The sequence below is a fragment of the Pteropus medius genome, unplaced genomic scaffold, assembly GCF_902729225.1.
Source record: "Pteropus medius unplaced genomic scaffold, Ma_sr-lr_union100, whole genome shotgun sequence".
Taxonomy (NCBI): Eukaryota; Metazoa; Chordata; class Mammalia; order Chiroptera; family Pteropodidae; genus Pteropus; species Pteropus medius.
The window spans coordinates 2920587-2937684 of NW_024355990.1; the positions used below are offsets into that span (position 1 = coordinate 2920587).

At 61.1% G+C, this 17098-nt stretch overlaps 1 long non-coding RNA gene across 6 annotated transcripts in view; it reads right to left on the reverse strand.

The window, feature by feature from the left end:
* Positions 1-5531, reverse strand: part of LOC120600082 (uncharacterized) — a 10154-nt gene extending 4623 nt beyond the window's left edge. Inside the window, exons 1-4 of one of the 6 annotated variants that reach the window (XR_005652091.1) lie at positions 2172-2788; positions 1276-1313; positions 1052-1190; positions 647-893 (exon numbers count right to left, since the gene is read on the reverse strand). This is a non-coding gene — a long non-coding RNA (uncharacterized LOC120600082). Of the gene's footprint in view, positions 1-646; positions 894-1051; positions 1191-1275; positions 1314-2171; positions 2789-2817; positions 3025-4970 lie in introns of those variants that run through there. The other 5 variants (XR_005652090.1, XR_005652089.1, XR_005652093.1 and 2 more) reach the window with 5 other exon arrangements.
* Positions 5532-17098: the final 11567 nt, after the last annotated feature.

Sequence of the window (17098 nt, forward strand, 5' to 3'; positions counted from 1 at the left end):
CACCCCTCCCTCCCTCTCTTCTCCTGCCTCCTGCCTCCCTCCTTAGCCTCTTCTTTCTTCCCCTCTTCCTTTCTCCTTCCATGTTTCCTCCCGTGCTTCCTAGGTGTTCGACCTCGCTCCTGCCTGGGACCAGGAACCATGTCCCCATCTTCCTGGTGGCAGTTGGAGGATGGCTCTTGGCACGGCTGACACCAGAGGGCTGCTCTTGCGGGGGTGGGGGGGCAGGGATGCCTGACTTGGGGGACGCTGGGCGCTTCCTCCAGCCTCCGGATGAGAGCTGATGGTGCCTAATGGCAATGTTCTCATCTTGCTGCCCCCCGAAGCCATGATGTCCACTGTGGGTCTCCGCTGTGACTGCCCCAGACTCCAATGGATCGATGGATGACCCTGGCCTTTCTCCTCTTTGCTCTCTGTGGAGAGGAGGTGGGGCGGGGGGCCTTCTGATGAGGTGATGGGGATCCCTGAAGCCAGGCTGTTCCGTGGGAAAGAGCTAGAAGGGAGAGCCAGCGGCAGTGGCCAGGCTGGTCCTGAGGTCAGCGCCTGCAAGTCCAGAGGAGGGGGCCCGCACCTTCCCGCCCCCAACCTCAGAACCTCCCCAAGACACCTCGCGGTGGGAAGGCAGACCACGGCTGGACTGCATGCTCACCTGGTCTGGCCATCGGGGGTACACCCCGATTCCCAGGCTGACGCTAGGCATGCGAAGGTGTCAGCGTAACTGCTGTCCCCCTCTGACATGTGGGGAGAGTAACACTTGGCGGGAAGGACCCGGCTGGAGGCTGATTGGAGGCCGTGGCCAGCAGGGACGTGTCCACAGTCAGGGGCCCAGGCCGTGCTCAGGCTAGGGAGGGGCGGTGGTGACTGCAGAATCAGATCCGGAAGCACTGGGTCTCACCCTGAGAAGGCAGGACTTGGCCCAGAGCTAGGTCCCAAAGACGGCCGTCCCATGGAAGGGCAGGGGCCTTTGGGAGGGCAGAGGCTGATGGGAGCCTCCGTCAGCTGCTGAGCAAGCTCAGACCCCAGAGAAGCCTGGCCGCGTCTCCTGGAGGCTTACCTGGGACAGAGGCCCAGGACCGGGTCCCTGCAACTCAGCACCCAGGAAACAGTGTGGAGGCGCCGTTCCTGCCTTTACCCCAGCCAGCTGGGTGATGCAGGGCAAGCTGCTTAGCCTCTCTGGGTTTCGGTTAGCTGGTCTATGAAATGGAGATAACATCACTCAGATGCGGTGAAGATAATGAGACAGTGTGTCAGAAGCACATTTAATCAATAAGCACTTACCGAGCACCTACTGTGTGCCAGGCCCTCTGCTAGGCTGCCTATCGGGAAAGAGGTAGTAAGGGCAGGTGGCTCTGCTCAGCTGCCACCAGCCAGGTGCCCGCCTACACAAGCCTCTGGAGGGGGGAAGTGGGGAGGGGAAAAGGGAGGGGTGCAGAGAGTTCCCTGTTCCTTATCGCCAGGAAGCACGGAGCAGCATCTGGGCCCAGCAGGACTTGGGAACCAGAACATTCTTTGCCAGGGAGACTGGGAGAACTCTTGTCCCTTCTTTGGGGCTTGGCCACACCTCCCTCTCCCCAAGGAGCCAAGACAGGGCTCAGAGCTCTCAGGGAGGAAGGGGCCAGGGTGTTCCTAGGGGTGCTGTCTTGTTCTAGAGGGGGCCCCAATAGTCCTCTCTCTGGCTCCTGCTCAGCCACAGCCAGAACAATGCTGAGACATAGGACAGGGCCACCCCACCCCCACCCCTCCCACTCCACCCCCAGCCTCCCCTCAGGGCCCACATCTGCCCAGGTGGTGCTGAGACCCAGCTGGGCCCCACAGGGCCTTCTGGGAAGAAGAGGCCTCAGATGAGGGTCGGGGAGCATCCCAAAGGCTCCCTCAGGTGCTGGGAACACAGGAGGCTCTCAGGGGAATGCCTGGGCATTTATTGGGTGAACCGTGCCACCTGGCTGGGGGAAAGTGGTGGCCACTGCTGTGCCTATGCGCTTTGGGGCTGCCCCATGGGTGGGGGGAGTGGTAAAAGCCAACCCTGAGGGGGCTGGGAGGCCTCTCCTGGGGGCGGCAGGGTCAAGGCCCTCCACTGGAGCGCAGAGGAGAGGTGGGTCCCCTGAGGCCTCTAGTCCCCCCACTCAGATCCGCAAACCCAGGGCTTGGCCGGTGCTGCCTCCACGAGAAGCCACCTTCGTACGCCTGTCTGGGAGCCGTCTTCCAGAGGCAGGGTCAGCCTTGTGGCATCTGGGACCAGTTAGAGTGACCCTGGAAACCCCTGCTCCTCAGCTGTCTCTGACTCTCCAGAGTTGGGGTGGGGGGAGTCTCAGAGGCGAGGGTGGGGCTGAGAGCGTGGAGGAGGGAAGTGAGGAGGGGGGCCCATCCTCACCCCTCAGGGCGTCACTGTGTGCTGTCTGCTCCTGTGTTGGGCGTCCCTGCCCAGGACAGACAGACATGGAGGGCATCTCGGTGGCTGCGCAAGGCCAGTTGGAATCACCCGAGTACAAAGTCAGTAGATCAGGTGTGGGTCACAGGCCAAGTGGCTCCAGGGTGGGGGGGCGTGTCGTGGGACATGCAGGCCCGTCCCCCCAGCGGGACCCAGAGAGCTGGCTGCGGGCGAGATTCCCGGTGCACGGGCTGAGCCTGCCGCCAGGCATGACTTCAGAGGCTCCTCTCCTCCCGCTTCCTGCTCCTGCCACAGCTGCAGAGAGCAGGGACCTGTGCCCTCAGCCCTCCCTGCCGCGCATCCTCTCCCTCTGCCCCTGGCCTGGGCTGCCTCCATCAGCAGGGCCAGACTCCAGGCCCGGGCTCCGGCCCCTCCCCCCGGTCCACACCCACCGGCTCCATCGCCAGCGGAGCCCCACCTCCTGGCTCTCCCCGGCTCCGGAACCCAGGACGCTCCGGCCCCTGGAGTTGCCTCATCCTTCAGTGAGTCCTCCAGCCAGGGATCTCACCCTTGCCCTCCCTCTCTCTGAACTTCCTAAAGTCCCTCCCCTGCCTGCCTGCAAGTCACCTGACTGGTGGCAGGGCCTCCAGCCCACCCGATTCCCCACCCAACTCTTCCAGCCGGAGCAGACTGAACGCTCCATGACAGCTGACAGCCTCCCAGCTCCCAGCGCGGAGAACCCCCACCCAGTCCCAGCCGCACCGCCCAGCCTCGCCACTGGAGCGCCTGTACATATGCACACACCCACACACGTGCATGCACATGCACATGCTTGCACGTGCACACATGAGTGCACACGTGCTCACCTGCGCACATGCATGCACTCAGCTGTGACACACTCGTGTGCAACACATGTGCGTTCACACACGTGTGCAAACGTTCACGCACGTATGCTATTACACCACCCAGTAGGTTTCACACCCATGCTCCTTCCTCCCAGGCTCTTGCAATGCTCCTTCCTGTCCCTCGGATCCCCTCCAGGGACCACGCTTGTGACTTGGGGTCAACGCGCGCTCCTCTAGGCTGTTTCCTGAGAACCACCCCATGCACCCCTCAGGACAGTTGTACTTTCCTGCTCCCAAGAACTGGCATCTAATATCCAGTTTTTCAATCTAGTTTTTACAGCCAAGAGAAACAAAGGGTCCCTTATTACTCTCCCATATTGGCGAGTGATTGGGAGGGAGGGGCAGGTCCCCGCCCACGAGCCTCGGTCTCACTGGGAAAGGGACTTTCCTTAGAAGAAACCAAGGCATCTTGTATCTGCTCTTACCGATTTGGGAAGGGAAGCTCAATAGCTCTTTACTGTAATTCGAACAACTAAATTATTCATCGAATAGCGGCAGACGGAGATTGGCCAGCGACGCGAGAGACGGGAGACCCCAGCCCAGTCCGGCGACCCAGGCCTGCCTCCCCTGGCAGTTAGAGGGGTCTGGGAAGCCAGTGGCCCCGGGGGGGTCTTGAGGAGAGGAGCAGTACCAATTCCAGCTGGGGTGGGGGGGAAGGTGGGCCCTGGCCATGGGGGCGGGGAGCCATGGGGAGAGGTGTCCCTATGTACTCAGTGCCTTGTCCTGATGGAGGGGTCTCAACACTCTGGCCAGGCGGACCCCAGGCCACAGCAGGCTGGCATTGTCCTGAGAGGCCAGGCTCCCGGTGCCTGGCTCCCTTCTGCAGCCTGGAACCATCCCCACGTTCGGGCGGTGGGGAGCACAGCCAGGGTCCGCCCCAAAGTTCAGGCCGGGCCTTGTCCCACAGTAGGCTCAGGATGGACAATCAGGGAAGAGTGACATCAGAGCTCGGCCCTCAAATTCAGAATCACAGCCCAGCTCCCCTCCCCGCCACCCCTGCTTCCAGCACAGGAAGGGACAGTGGATGGGTGTCCTCCCCCCGGCTTCCCTACCCTGCTTGGTTGGGCCCTCACACCCCACTCAGCCCACCAGCCCTGCTCCCTGACCAGGAGGAGGGAAGGGACAGAGAATTTGGAATGCAGTCCTCAGGCACTGTCCTTTCGCCTTCTGGGGGCCCAGCTCTGCCTGTCCCAGTGGGAGTGACCCCGGGAGCAGGCGGAGGGGGAGGGGGACGGGCCCAGGAGGCTGACTGTGTGGTCTGCTAAGTCCTCTCAGGTGTCCGCCTTTGGAGTCTCCTTGGCCACAAGGAAGGGCTCTGGAGAGACGAGGCTGCCTCGGCTGCCGCTGTGCTCCCTCCCGCCCCGGCGCCGGGGGCCTGGTGCGTGCTCCGGAATGCGAATGGAACTGAGGGCGGACGCGGGACGGCGGACCGGGACGGGACGAGATCCGCGCGCGAGCGAGCGAGGGCGCGTGCGTGAGGCCGGGGCCGGGCAGAGGCGATGCCGCAGGTGGGAAAGTCGGGAGAGGACGAGAGAAGGAAAAGAGCAGAAGGTGCGAACCGGGGGCGGGATCGCAGCGAGATCAGCGGGGCGGGGGCGGGTGTGGACGTCAGCGCCCAGGACCTGGGGGCTGGCGGGGGGAGGGGACAGAGGGCGCAGCCTTTTGGAAAGTGGAGCCCGGGGCAGCACGTGCTGACTCACCGCCCGCCTTCAATTTTCCCTGCTTCCTGGGGATTCTCATTTTATTTTCGGGAAAGCTGCCTGTTCCGTGACTAATTTGTTCTTAAACAAACCGAACCCAGGCAATGGGGAGGCTTGGCGGGGCCTGAGTCACTCCTGCCTAGGGGGACCACACCTCAGCTCTGGGCCTGGCCTCCCGCAGCTCCCGGGGGCCCTGCAGCCGTGGCCTGAAGGTGGCTCTGAAGCTCCTCAGAGAAGCAGTGCTCCCTGATGGGGACACCCTGGGCCAGGGGGATCCCAGGATACTGGGCGAGCTCCTGGACTGAGCACCGCCTAGATCCATGCCCGGCGCAGAGCCCGCGCTCGGTTACTGTTTGTTGACTGACTGACTGACTGACTGACTCTTTGGTCTCTCACTCTTCTCACCGGCCAGCTCCTCCTCGCACCCTTTATTTCCCACAGCCACTCAGTTTTGTGACGTGGATGTTACTAGCAGTTACCCACCCTTGGCCAGAACCTAAGCCAGACACCAAGATCCATTCTGTCTGAACCTATATGGTCTTCGCAGCTTCCTGCCTGGCCCTGGGGGCGGGGCCTGTCCTAACTGCTTTGCCATCGGCCGTGGCTCAGGGGCTCCTTTCCCACAGCCTGCTCTGCCCATCTGGCTGCAGAGCCAAGGCTGGGGGAGGGGCAGCCCACAAACCACCAGGCGCTCTGCTTTGCGAGGAAGGAGGAAGATGCTGTTCCCTCAGTTTTAGAGAAGAGGAAACTGAGGCTCAGAGAGGCCCCAGGTTGCCAAGCCAGTAAATAAATAGCAGATGCGAGATTTGCACCCAGACCTCAGGGCACCCTCCAGCCCCCCCAGCCTGCTGTCTGCTACCCTGTGCTGAGTGCCAGGAAGTAGGAACAGGGGTCCGGTGGGGCAGGGTGATCAGGACCGAGAATGGGAGGGAGGGGTGAATGGGGGATGTTTGCTCCAGCTCCAGGCCCAGCCCCTTTGCAGCCACTAAGCCCAGGTCTTTGAAGTGGGCCGTGTGCAAGACAAGCCATTGGCATATAGAAAGAAACACGACGCTTCTATGTTTTTTAAATCTCATCCTTTAAAATTTTCAACTTTTGTGGGTACGCAGTATATAAACCTAGTAATAAAGTGTCTCTGGTTTTTAAATAAATCTCCATGCTGTGGAACATTTTTCGGAAAGGGAGACAGCCGCCCCCGTCCAGTGCGCTGCACCCAGGGACACCCGCGTGGTTGGTGCTTCCATAATCTTTTGTGATGGCAGGCGTGCCCGGCCCCGGTGTGCCGGGTGGCAGGCAGCAGGGAGGGAGGGGCTTCTTCCTGTGTCAGGAGACAGGACCCTCCTGGGCCCAGGCCCACCTGCACCCTCGGCAGGGCGTGGGGCTCCCGTCTGGGCCTGGCGCTGCGCCACCCAGCTCGGGGTGGCCACGAGAATACCGGGAAGGGAGGAGGCTTCGTTTCACAGCTGCTGACATCCCGCCCCGCGGCTTCTCCGGCGGGTCCCCCGCCCCGGCCGCATGCCAGTTCCCTCCGCCTCCTGCCCCGCCAGGAGGCCCTGTGAGCCCCGCGACGACGTGCCGGGTCCCCCAGGGCTGGCCCGCGCCCAGGGCGGCCCCTCGGGGGCGACAGCCGCAGGCGCCCTGGTGCCGGGCCCGGCCCTCGGACAAGGCGGCCGGGGCTCGGTCCACCGAGCCTCTCGTCGCTCGGGAGCACGTTTCCAGTAAGCGCGCGCGGAGCCGCGGGTTCCCGACAGCCGGGGGGCGCGGGCGCAGCGGCTGCGTCTCCAGCAGCGATCGATGCGCGCCCGACGCTCCGCCGCCTAATGGAGCGCGGGACGCGCCACGCCGTCACTCGCGGGCCGGGGCTCCTTTCGCGCACGGCTCTCTCACCGCTTTCTTGGTGGACAAGGCACTTCGCTCCTTGCCTGCCTGTAACGGGGGAGAGGGGCCGTCTACCCCACCCCAGAGCCGCGAGAGCGACAGCCAGGTGCAGGGTGCCCAGGACCGGGCCCTGACCGCTCTGAAGTCGTGGCTCTTACTGTTACAGGCAAACCGGAGCGAAGGCCTCGCTGGCCCGGCCCGCTGACCCGTACTTGAACCAGACAGCTCCCCCCGCCCTCCTTAGCTAGAACTATCCTTTCAATCCCCCCAGTTTTAAGGGGTTGGAGTGATCAGCAAATATTCCCTCTGAACCAACTCCTAGAATTAAGACTCGTTCTGGCCAAGGGTTAGAGGCCGCTGACTTGCCTCCCTAAAGCAGGAGCGACCGCTGCGGGGCCACCGGGAGTGAGTGGCTGGGGCAGGACGCCATCCCTCACTCCTGATTTGGGAGCTGGTGGGGAGAAAGAGATGGGTGGGAGACAGAGGGAGACATGCTCTGTTAGCTCCCGCTCCGCGGGGTGTCTGCTGGGGGGAGGGGCTGCCCTCCTCTCCCTGGGTTAACTTCCGGCCCAGCTCCTGCCCGGGGGACCTGCTGCAGGAAGAGACAGGAGCGCCTCCCGGTCTCACTAGCCCCCCCATCCTCGTGTCACCCCTGGGTTTCTGCGCCTTCCCTGAAGCTGGAAGGGAGGTTCTCATGGGGGACCAGGCAGCAGAGTCAAAAGAGGAACCAAGGCTGCCGCTGGTCCCCCGCACAAGGTCCCCCCTCCCCTTCCTGAGGGCTCTCGGCTCACCTGCGGAGGGGGAGGAGCCAAACTGTGAGGAACCGGGGTCTGAGCGCCTTTCCCCTCAGCTGCCTCAGACCCCACCACACTCAGGCCCTGCTTCACCCGGGAGGGGAGCCTCCAGGGCGTGCGCCTCAGGCAGAATCTGGAACCTGGGACTGGGGATGTTTTGGGGTATTTGGCTGGGATAGTAAGACATGCTGCTGTGGACTGGGAGTTCACCTCAGGGTGTCTGAAAATGGCAGGCTGGGGATTTCAGCCCCTTATGGTTTTGGTTGCTGGGCGGTGTTTCTTGGAGGGAGACCCGGGTCTCAGGCCAGGCATGTGGTCCAGCTTTCCAAGGGGCTGTTCTGCTCCAAGGCCCAAGGAGGGTGACCCCCGACACACCCCTAGGCCCTAAGCCTTCATTGCTGTCTCCATCCTACCTGGAGCATATCCATTCATGCATCGATTCATAGATCCATTCATGCATTTCTTCACAGACCCATTCATGCATTCATTCACTCATCCAGTCATCCCTTTGTTGAGCCTCCCACCTCACTTTTGCTGAGTGCCCAGTGGGTCAGACACCAGCTAAACCTGGAGGTAGCTGTGAAAGAGCTGTGACGTGGTGACAGGGGCCCCCGGTCCAAGCCTGGGCAGCTGTGGGCACAGGGGAGAAGCCCCGAAGGCAGACTTTGGCACCGGAAGTAAATTCTATTCACTGAAATTGACATTGAGATCATTACAGGTTCACATGCAGCTTTAAGAAATGGCACAGAAAGATCCCACATTCGGTTTGCTTCGTGTCCCCCCAATGGTAACAGTTTTCAAAACTACAGCACAATGTCACGACCAGCATGTTGGCCTTCGCACAGCTGAGAAATGTCACATCTGAATTTTGAACCTGAGAATATATGACCTATTCAAAAACGTGATGTTAGTTAAACAAACGAAGGGGACCTGAGGGTGAGGTCAGGGGTGCCCAAGACAGGGGAAGAAGCCCCCCCGAGTGAGGGGACAGGCACGAGCGCAGGACCTGGGGGGCCCGGGCAGCTGACTCAGTGTCCCGAAGCCTTGACCTCTCCTTGCTCAAAGCGGACGGTGACGCTGCCTTTCCTCCCAGGGCTGTTGCAAGGATTGATGCTCTAAATGCACCCAAAACGGTAAGTGATGGTCACAGAATAGATGGTGACAGAAGCCACCTGCTGGCTTCACGTTCATGAGAAAGCAGCCCTCCCACCCCATGTCTCACTTTTCTGCAAAGGCTCCATGCCTTCTTGGTGACCCTGTGGCACCTGGCGGTCCCCTGCCCTGTGGAGAAGGAGGCCTAGGAGCCAGCACCCTAGGATGGCACTCAGCCCCACCCGGAACCTCGTCTCTGCTCCCGGTCATGGAGGCGGCACAGGAGGTTCAGGCACTGACAGCACGAGCCTGGAGTCGGGTGGAACTAGCTCGGAACCCAGATCTGTCCCCAAAGTGGCCCTCCATTGCCCTTGTCTCCGCCGCACCCCCTTCCCTTCTTTCCGTCAGCGCACCCCGGTTTGTACTCCCTCACCATTCTTGGTGTTTGTGGCTCCCTGACAGCCCGGGGCACGACCCAGGCTCGGTGGAAATGCGCATGCTCCGTTGGTCCGGCCGTGGGGAGAAGACCCAAGCAGGCCCCAGCCTGCCAGCCCTGGACGCTTCCTACCATTGCTGCAGCCACTCGCGTCACCAGCCGGGAGAGCCTTCCTGAGGGCGAAACTCAGAGGAACGCAGAGGAAGGCGGGGCTGGGAGGCGAAGAGAGGCATCCAGGCGACGCCATGGCAGACCTGGGTCCAGTGCGCCCGAGGCCCCCCTGCCCTCATCCTGTGTGTCTTGAGCATGCGAGCCAAGGATGTAACCCCCGTGACGGTGTGCTGCCACTGGCCAGGCCCTTTACGGTGTTCTCTCGTTAAGCCTTGATCGCTGGCCACTGTCTACCCACATTATCCAGAAGAGGAAACTGAGGCTTGGAGGCCCCACGGTGAGGGGGGCCGAGAGTGGGGAGGAAGCCCCCCGACCTCAGGTTGTCGCATCAAGGCTTATGCAGCCAGGGCCTCCCTCTCAGGGGTGAGCAGGGGCCCAAGTGAGGAAAGAGGAAACAGGCTTGTGGGGGGAGGGGTGGCAGCCCGTGCAGGAAGCAGCTGGGCTGGGGGACTGATGCTGGAAACTGAGGCGCCCTGAGACCCGACTCCGACGCCACAGGCCAGCCTGCTGGCTGCCCGCCCTCCCACATTGATCTGGGGAGCTCAGGCTCACATCCCTGGCTGCAGAGGCTTCCTGGAACCATCCTGCTTTCTCCTTTGGGGCTGGTCCAACCTGGCTGCAGTGGGGAGGCCCTCAGGACGGGGGTGGGGGGGAGACAGGCACCCCAGAGCTGATTGGACACTCCCACCTCTGCCTCCTAGAAGGCCCCGAGGTGAGGGGAGGGTCTGGTGGGAATGCCAAGGCCAGATTTGAGCGGGAAAGGAAGGTTGAGACCTGGAATTCCAGAGAGACAGGACCATCTCCCAGCCAGAGAGGTCAGGTAGACCCCACGTGCTCCCCAAAGCGGTTCCAGAAGGCCGGGGGGGTGAGGAGCCCGAGGGAATGATAGCAGGGGGCATAGAAGTGAGAGAAAGCTGAAGCTGAAGAGTCTCCTCCAGCACCCTGGGAGGGCCACCCTGCCACCCCCTCTGGGCTCACCGCCAGAGCCGAGTCCAACCCACGCTCCCCACCATGGCCCCAACAGAGTCACCCCTTCCCCGGTCCCCTCCCTCCCATGGTTGCATATCCGAGCAGACTTCTAGGAGGACAGTGCTTGGTGACCTCATTTAGACACGAGAACCAGCAGGTTGGGACTGTCACAGACCCCACTTCACAGAGGAGAGGTCCAGGGGGATCAGGTTCCCTGGTCCCCACTGCTGCTTGGTGCCAGGGTTCAAATCCAGGCATCTCATGGTGGCCAAAGGAACAACCCAAACATTCATCTGCAGATGAATGAATGAATGGACAAAATGTGGCCCATCCACACCACAGAATCGTCTTAAAAAAGAAGGAAATTCTGATGCCTGCCACGACGTGCATGAACCTTGTGGACATCACGCTAAGTGAAATAAGATGCAAAAAGACAAATACGGTACGATCCCGCTCCAGTGAGGTCCCTAGAGTAGACGAATTTATAGGGACAGAAAGTAGTGTGGATCCCGGGGGCAGAGGGAGGGTGGCGAGTTGTTGATGCGCAGGACACAGTTGGTTCATGAAGATGAACGCGTCTTGGAGGTAATGGTGGCGACGGCACAGGGCGAATGTACTTAACGCTGCTGAACTGTACACTTAAAAATGGTTAAAATGGTAAACTTTATGTGATGTGTATTTTACCACAATCAAAGTTCTTAAATAAAAACAAAAAACGCCAGGTATGGAGCTCAGTGTTTATGCCGTGACCACCGGATGGCATGAAGCCAGGCTGCTTCTTGCTGTCCCCACATTCCCTGACAGGGCGTTGGGGACGTCACAGAGCACGGGATCCCGCAGTCCAGGAGCGCCAGCCCCTGGAGCCGTGAGGGTGTCCTGGGAAAAACCCCTGGGAAGCCGCCCTGCGAGGCCAGTCAGGTATGGTCAGGCAAGCAGGCCACACGGTCCCCGCCACAGTCCTTAGAGCATACTGCATCCCTGGGGTACCCCGCAGCGAAGACAGGGCACGCCTCACATGCTGGGGTAGCAGACCTCTGACCCCTGGTCTCAAGGCACCTACACTGTCATGCGTGCCACACACACACACACACACACACACACACACTGGCACATCCAGCTCACCCAAATTAGCCTGAGCTCCCAGAACTGTCACTTTGGGGAAAAATGATCCGTGCCTGCCCCAGGGAGACCAGCCCCCACCGAGCATTGCTTGGCCCCACACACCCATCTCAACTGCTGCCCCAAACAACAGCTCCGGTGACCCCGAACATGCGCACCGTGGCACCCAGGCTCAGGCAGGCCAGGCTGGGACCTATGCAGACACTGCCTGGAAATAGGAGGCCAAAGAATGCAGTGGGCAGCTTGGCAAAGAGACAGACAGAGCTGCTGAGCTTCCAGTAACAGTCGGCCCTGCCCTGACCTCGCCCACCAGCCCCGGGACTCAGCCAATGGATGCCCCGTCCTGGGCTCCAGCCCCCAGCAACGCCCAGCCCAACACGGCTGCTCGGGGGCCCTCCTGGTCACCACCCCCTGCCCCCCGGCGACAACAGGACGGGAACTGGATCCCTGTCCTCTCAGGGCTCCAGCCATGCCGGGAAGGGGGTATCTTTAGCTTCCCTTCCTGGAAGCCCACTGGCTCCAGTCCCACCGTGGCCCAGCAGCGTCGCCTGCAAGCCCAGGCCACCTCCCCCTCTAGAACCGAGTCCCTAGAAGAGGAACAGAAATATTGGCTTGGCTAGCTTGTCCCCCACCGGGCTCAGGACCCGTGTCTAGCCTGGGCATGAGACTGCCACGCCCAGTCATCCTCCTTCCCCACCCACTGGGGGGTCCTGGCCGAAACACGCCCGCCCCTCATCTAACTAGAGGACCTTATTATACACTAACAGGTGAGTCCCTTTGCTAGAGGAGGAGACCGAGGCCCCGAGAGAGGACGGGAGTGTTGTGGGGTCACAGGGCGAGTTCCAAACGGGCAGGACAAGACGCAGGGGCTGCTGGCCGAATGACCTCCTGGGTCAGGGCTGGGCAAAGTAGGCACAGCTTTCAGAAAGTCAAGTCCTGAAAAATGACGGAGAGAGGGGAGCACGTGGCACGGGGCAGCGGAGCCGCTGGGAGCAGCCCAAGGACGGCTCGTGTCCCCAGAGGGAAGACAAGGTGGGGAGAGAATCGCAGGCGCCTGGGTGGCTTCTCCCGGAAGAAGACAGGCCAGGCGGTGAGGAGCTGAATCAGTAACAGGGACGGGGAGGACAGGCCGGCTCTCAAGCCACAGGTGGCCCTGGGGCCTCGGAACCGAGTGAGGGTGCAGGGAGCCCCTGGCCCGGGAATGACCTGTCAGGCTGGCCCGACCTGGTCCAGAGAAGACACTGGGCGTAGAGTGTTAAACCGAGACTGTGGACGACTCGCCATGCGCCAGGACTGGGGTGGAGGGAAGCTTGAGAAAGTCGTCCGCCCCCGAATTTGTGGGAGGAGGGAAGGTGGAGCGGGCGGGCGACAAGAAGAGAGACGGCGGGCGGCGGGCGTCCGGTTAGCTGCAAGGCAAGGCTGAGCGTGAGAAACGTGGGGAGGAAGGACGGGGCAAAGTGCCGGGCAAAGACGAGCGAGTTTGCAGTGGGCAGAGGAGAAGCTCAGGAAGCCCTCCGGGAGGAGGCGGCCTGACAGGGTGACGGTGGCATCCACAGCAGACATGGGGGCCCTGGGAGCCATGGGGAAGAGGTGGAAACGGATGGGAGCCGTGTGACTGCCATGCCTGCGATCTCGGCTGCGAGTAACAGACAGAGACTTAAACCAGAAAGGCTGTCGGCAAGGACCCAGGCTCTTTCTCTTCCTTCCAGGCCACCAGTTTAGGGCGACCAATCGCCCTGTTGCCCAGGACTTTCTCGGTTTCAGTGCTGTAAGTCCTGCACCCTGGGAAATCAAATCCAGCTTTTAGTCACCGTAGTATTGGAGATATGGCTCCTCATGGGCACAGAAGAGCTGCCACAGCTCCAAGTATCACACCCTCGCGTGACAAGGCACGAAGCAAGAGACTTTCTCCTTACATTTCATTGTCAGGCCTGGGTCACATGGTCACCCCAAAACTTAAATTGTCCCTCGGTACCCATAGGAGCCTGGTTCCAGGGTCCCCCGCCCCACAGATACCAAAATCCGAGGATGCTCAAGTCTCCTCTATAAAATGGCATAGATCAGTGATGCAGTCGGCCCTCTGCATGCAAGGACTCCCAACCGCGGAAAGCAGTGCATGTATTTATTGAAAAAAATCCGTGTGTCAAGGCCCCGTGCAGTCCAACTTGTGCGGTTTAAGGGTCGACTTGACCTCACACTGCTCCCCTCTCCATTTCAAACACCATAGAAGCAAAGACAGACGCGGGAAGCAGCATCCTCCTTGTAAATGGCTGCGAAGCACGCTGTGTGAAAAGCATCCACACTGAGGTGCTTTCCTGGGTTTCTCACAAACCACCCCCCAGCCCCGGGGCGAGCATCACCGACCTGGAGGGCAGGGTCAGGGGCAAACAGAACGAGCTCGAGGGGCTCCGAAGACCCTCTGGAAGGTCAATATTAGTATCCTCTTGAGATGGAATGTTCTAGAAACCAAAGAGGCCGCCTCGGCCAGCAGCGGGCTTCCTGTGCCTGGGCACTGAAGGAGAGACTGAATCCCTCTTAGGAAAGCAGAGGACTGTGTCTGACAGGATGCTTTGGGTTGCAAGTTCACCCCGGCTTAAACGGCGAGGGGCACTCATAGGCACAGGGAACCGAGTCGTCCAGGGGGTCGAAAAGGCTCCTCCATCCAGAGGACCGGCCGACGAGAGGAGCCCCGCTTCCTGGGGACCAGCTGCCTCCTTGGCAGGCTCTCCCGCATGGTCGCGAGCGCCCCTGAGCAGTCCAAGGGCCATGCGTCTCAGGGTTCACCTCCAACAGGAAGAGAACCAGTCTGCTCCCGGCTAAAGCAAAAGCTAAAGCCTAAGACATCTTATGGGCCCCATCCGGCCTGAGTTGGGATTCGTGTCCTGAACTACTGAGACCAAGGGGGTGAGACCTTCAGACTGGCTTAAACCAACCGAGGTTCAGCCCTGTGGCCGGATTGGGTCAATGGGGAGAGTGGACGGTGGGGAGGAAAGCAACGAGTGTCACTCGAGGAGAGGGACTGGCGAGCACTGAATTTCCATGCTCCCAGGACATCCGCGGCAGCAGAGTGTCCACACAGGAGGTGCTCAGTAACTGACCGTTTCGTGACGATATGAAAGAAAGGGAAGGAAGGAAGGAAGGACAGACGACGGAAGGGAAGGAAGGAAGGAAGGGGAAGGGAAGGAAGGAAGGAAGGGAAGGAAGGGAAGGAAGGGAAGGAAGGAAGGAGAGAGGAAGGAAGGAGAGAGGGAGGGAGGGAGGGAGGACAGAGCATAAAGGAGGAAGATGGGGACGCAGAGGAGATTTGCCGCTCTGGAGCCTGGTAGATTCGGGAGCAGAGCCCAGGACAGGCTGATCAAGGGCAGGTCAACAGCAGAGGGTCCCGGTAACGAGGAAGAGTCCCCTCTGAGAGCAGAGGCTGAAGCCCGTTCTTCCCTGGGAGGGAGAAGCCAAGTCAAAGGTGGGGAATGAAGCTGGCGAGGCCCGCGGGAGGCGGCCGCTTGGACCCTCATGCCATGGAGAGAGCAGAGGTGCTCTGGCGAGGGCCAGGGCGGATCTTGGGGGGCTGTGGCCCTCACATTCCCTTGCTGTCCACTGTGGCAAACTTGGCAGACCCGGAGGCGAATCTTCGAATCAGAAGAGGGTGAGTCGACATGGGGGACACAGCCAGACCAGGCTGCGGTGGGTGGCAGAGACTAGGTAGAGAGGGCTGGCCCCATTCTCTCCTACCCGGTGACTTTGGGCCACCCCCGGATGGTGGTTAACTGGAGGAAAGCCTTGTGGGCCAGGGTGGACCTTGAGGAGGCCTCCAGCTAGCTTCCAGCTCTGGCCTCCCTGCTGGCCAGGACGCTGCCTATTCCCAGAACACCACCTGTCCCAAAGGACATTCACCCTGGCTGGTCAGGCTGGGCCACGGGGCAGCTCCCCAGCGCAGGAGCCGGGGTGAAAGATGAAAGACGCCAGCTGAGAGGTCCCACGTGCCCCTGCTGGGGCTGCCCGAGGTGTGGACGCTGCGGGTGCTCTGAGGTGTTGGGGTGAAGGTAAGCGCACTGTCTGACGGGGCTGGGACGGAGGCTGCCACTCGGGGGCATGAGGGTTCCTCCCTCAATGGTGCAACGCTCAGGCTGAGCCTCGCCATGTTGGCCGTGTAGCTCCCACCTACCCAGGGGAACTGGGGGGTATGGGGAGGCCCAGAAAGCTTAACAGATGGTGGAGGCCGACCAGCCCAAGGGGGACCTCTGAGGCAGGGGTCCCCACAACCTATCCCGGGTGCATGCGAATGGGCTCAGAGAGAGAGCTGCTACGATGGAGAAACAGGCCCTCGGCCTTCGGCTGAGTTTTAGGGCGCAACTGACCCGGAGTTGGGGTGAGTGTGTGCCCTCTGGGGAGGGGAGCTCCTGGGGGCCTGCGGGGCTGGGGGTGGGGCCTCAGCAGTGTTTCTCTTCGTCGTGCGCTTTCCTCACAGGGGGTGGCTCCTGGCCTGCTGCCAGGGCGGGCGATGACAGAACCCACCCGGCTGGGGGTCACGCGAGCAGGCCTTGCTGCAGAATGAAAATTCGGCGACCTGGGGTGAAAAGTCGTGAGAATTTCAGGGTGAGGCAGGAGCGTGTTATTCCAGCACGGGGTCTGAGCGCCGCGTGCCGCTTGGTGCTGGTCTCAGCCCATCGATAATCACGGTGGCGGCCGCACCTGCCCTGTGGCGCTGACTGTGACCGCAAAAGGCCCTTCAGCAAAACCCGTCAGGGAACTCTGGAAAGGTACAGGTTTATTACTCAGAGGGCCTGGGGAGGACACGGCACGCACCTGGGCCACGTCGCGAGCTCTCGGGTAGAGAGAGTGTGCGCAGGCCGGGGCTGCTGCTTGTATGGGGGTGAAGGTGGGGGGCTCACTCTTTACTGAATATAAAACACAGGAGCTGGAGTGGGGATTTCAAGCACAGGAAGAGACACCCAAGTGGTTAGTTACCGAAGTCAATTAAGATCTCTAAGGGGAGCCGGTGTAGGGAGGCGGCCTGGCTCTCCGTCTGGTCCTGTGCTGGCCACGCGTTTATCAGAGGCAGCCATCTTTGAAGCAGATGCCATCATAATGGCAGCTTAAGTCAGGCACTTGTGTCACAAAAAAGAAAAAAACTGTCTGGGCTCACACTACAGGTGGCCTACACAGGCCCCACAGCCCGAAGGCAGCCCAGGGAGGAGAAAAGTCCACGGGGAGGGGAGCGAGGACATGATAAAGGCACCCTAAGTGCACTCACCGTATAGGCCCCTCCTTAGGGCTGTGGGGCCCACGTCCTGGCTCTCTCTTCATGGCTTCGAATCCCAGATCTGGTCTTACTTACAGCTTTGGCTAGTTACTCAGCCTCTGGGGCCTCAGTTTCTTAATCCATAATATGGATATTGTATTAACAGCCCCTGCCCTCTGTAGGATTATTTCTACTAATATACACAGAATGCTTGGACAGCGCAGGGCACAGAAAAGGCCCCAAATACCTGTCCTCCGTTGATGCCATCGTGGCTTTTATTTGCTGTCCTCCCTGGCAGGGGGCCATCTCCCCTCCACGCCCCCAGCTTCTAAGTCTCTCCCGCGGTCCAGTAAACAGAAGTACTCCACCTGCACGGTGCACACAGGGCTCAGGCCACTGCCCACCGCCACTCCTGCCCAGGTGAGGACAC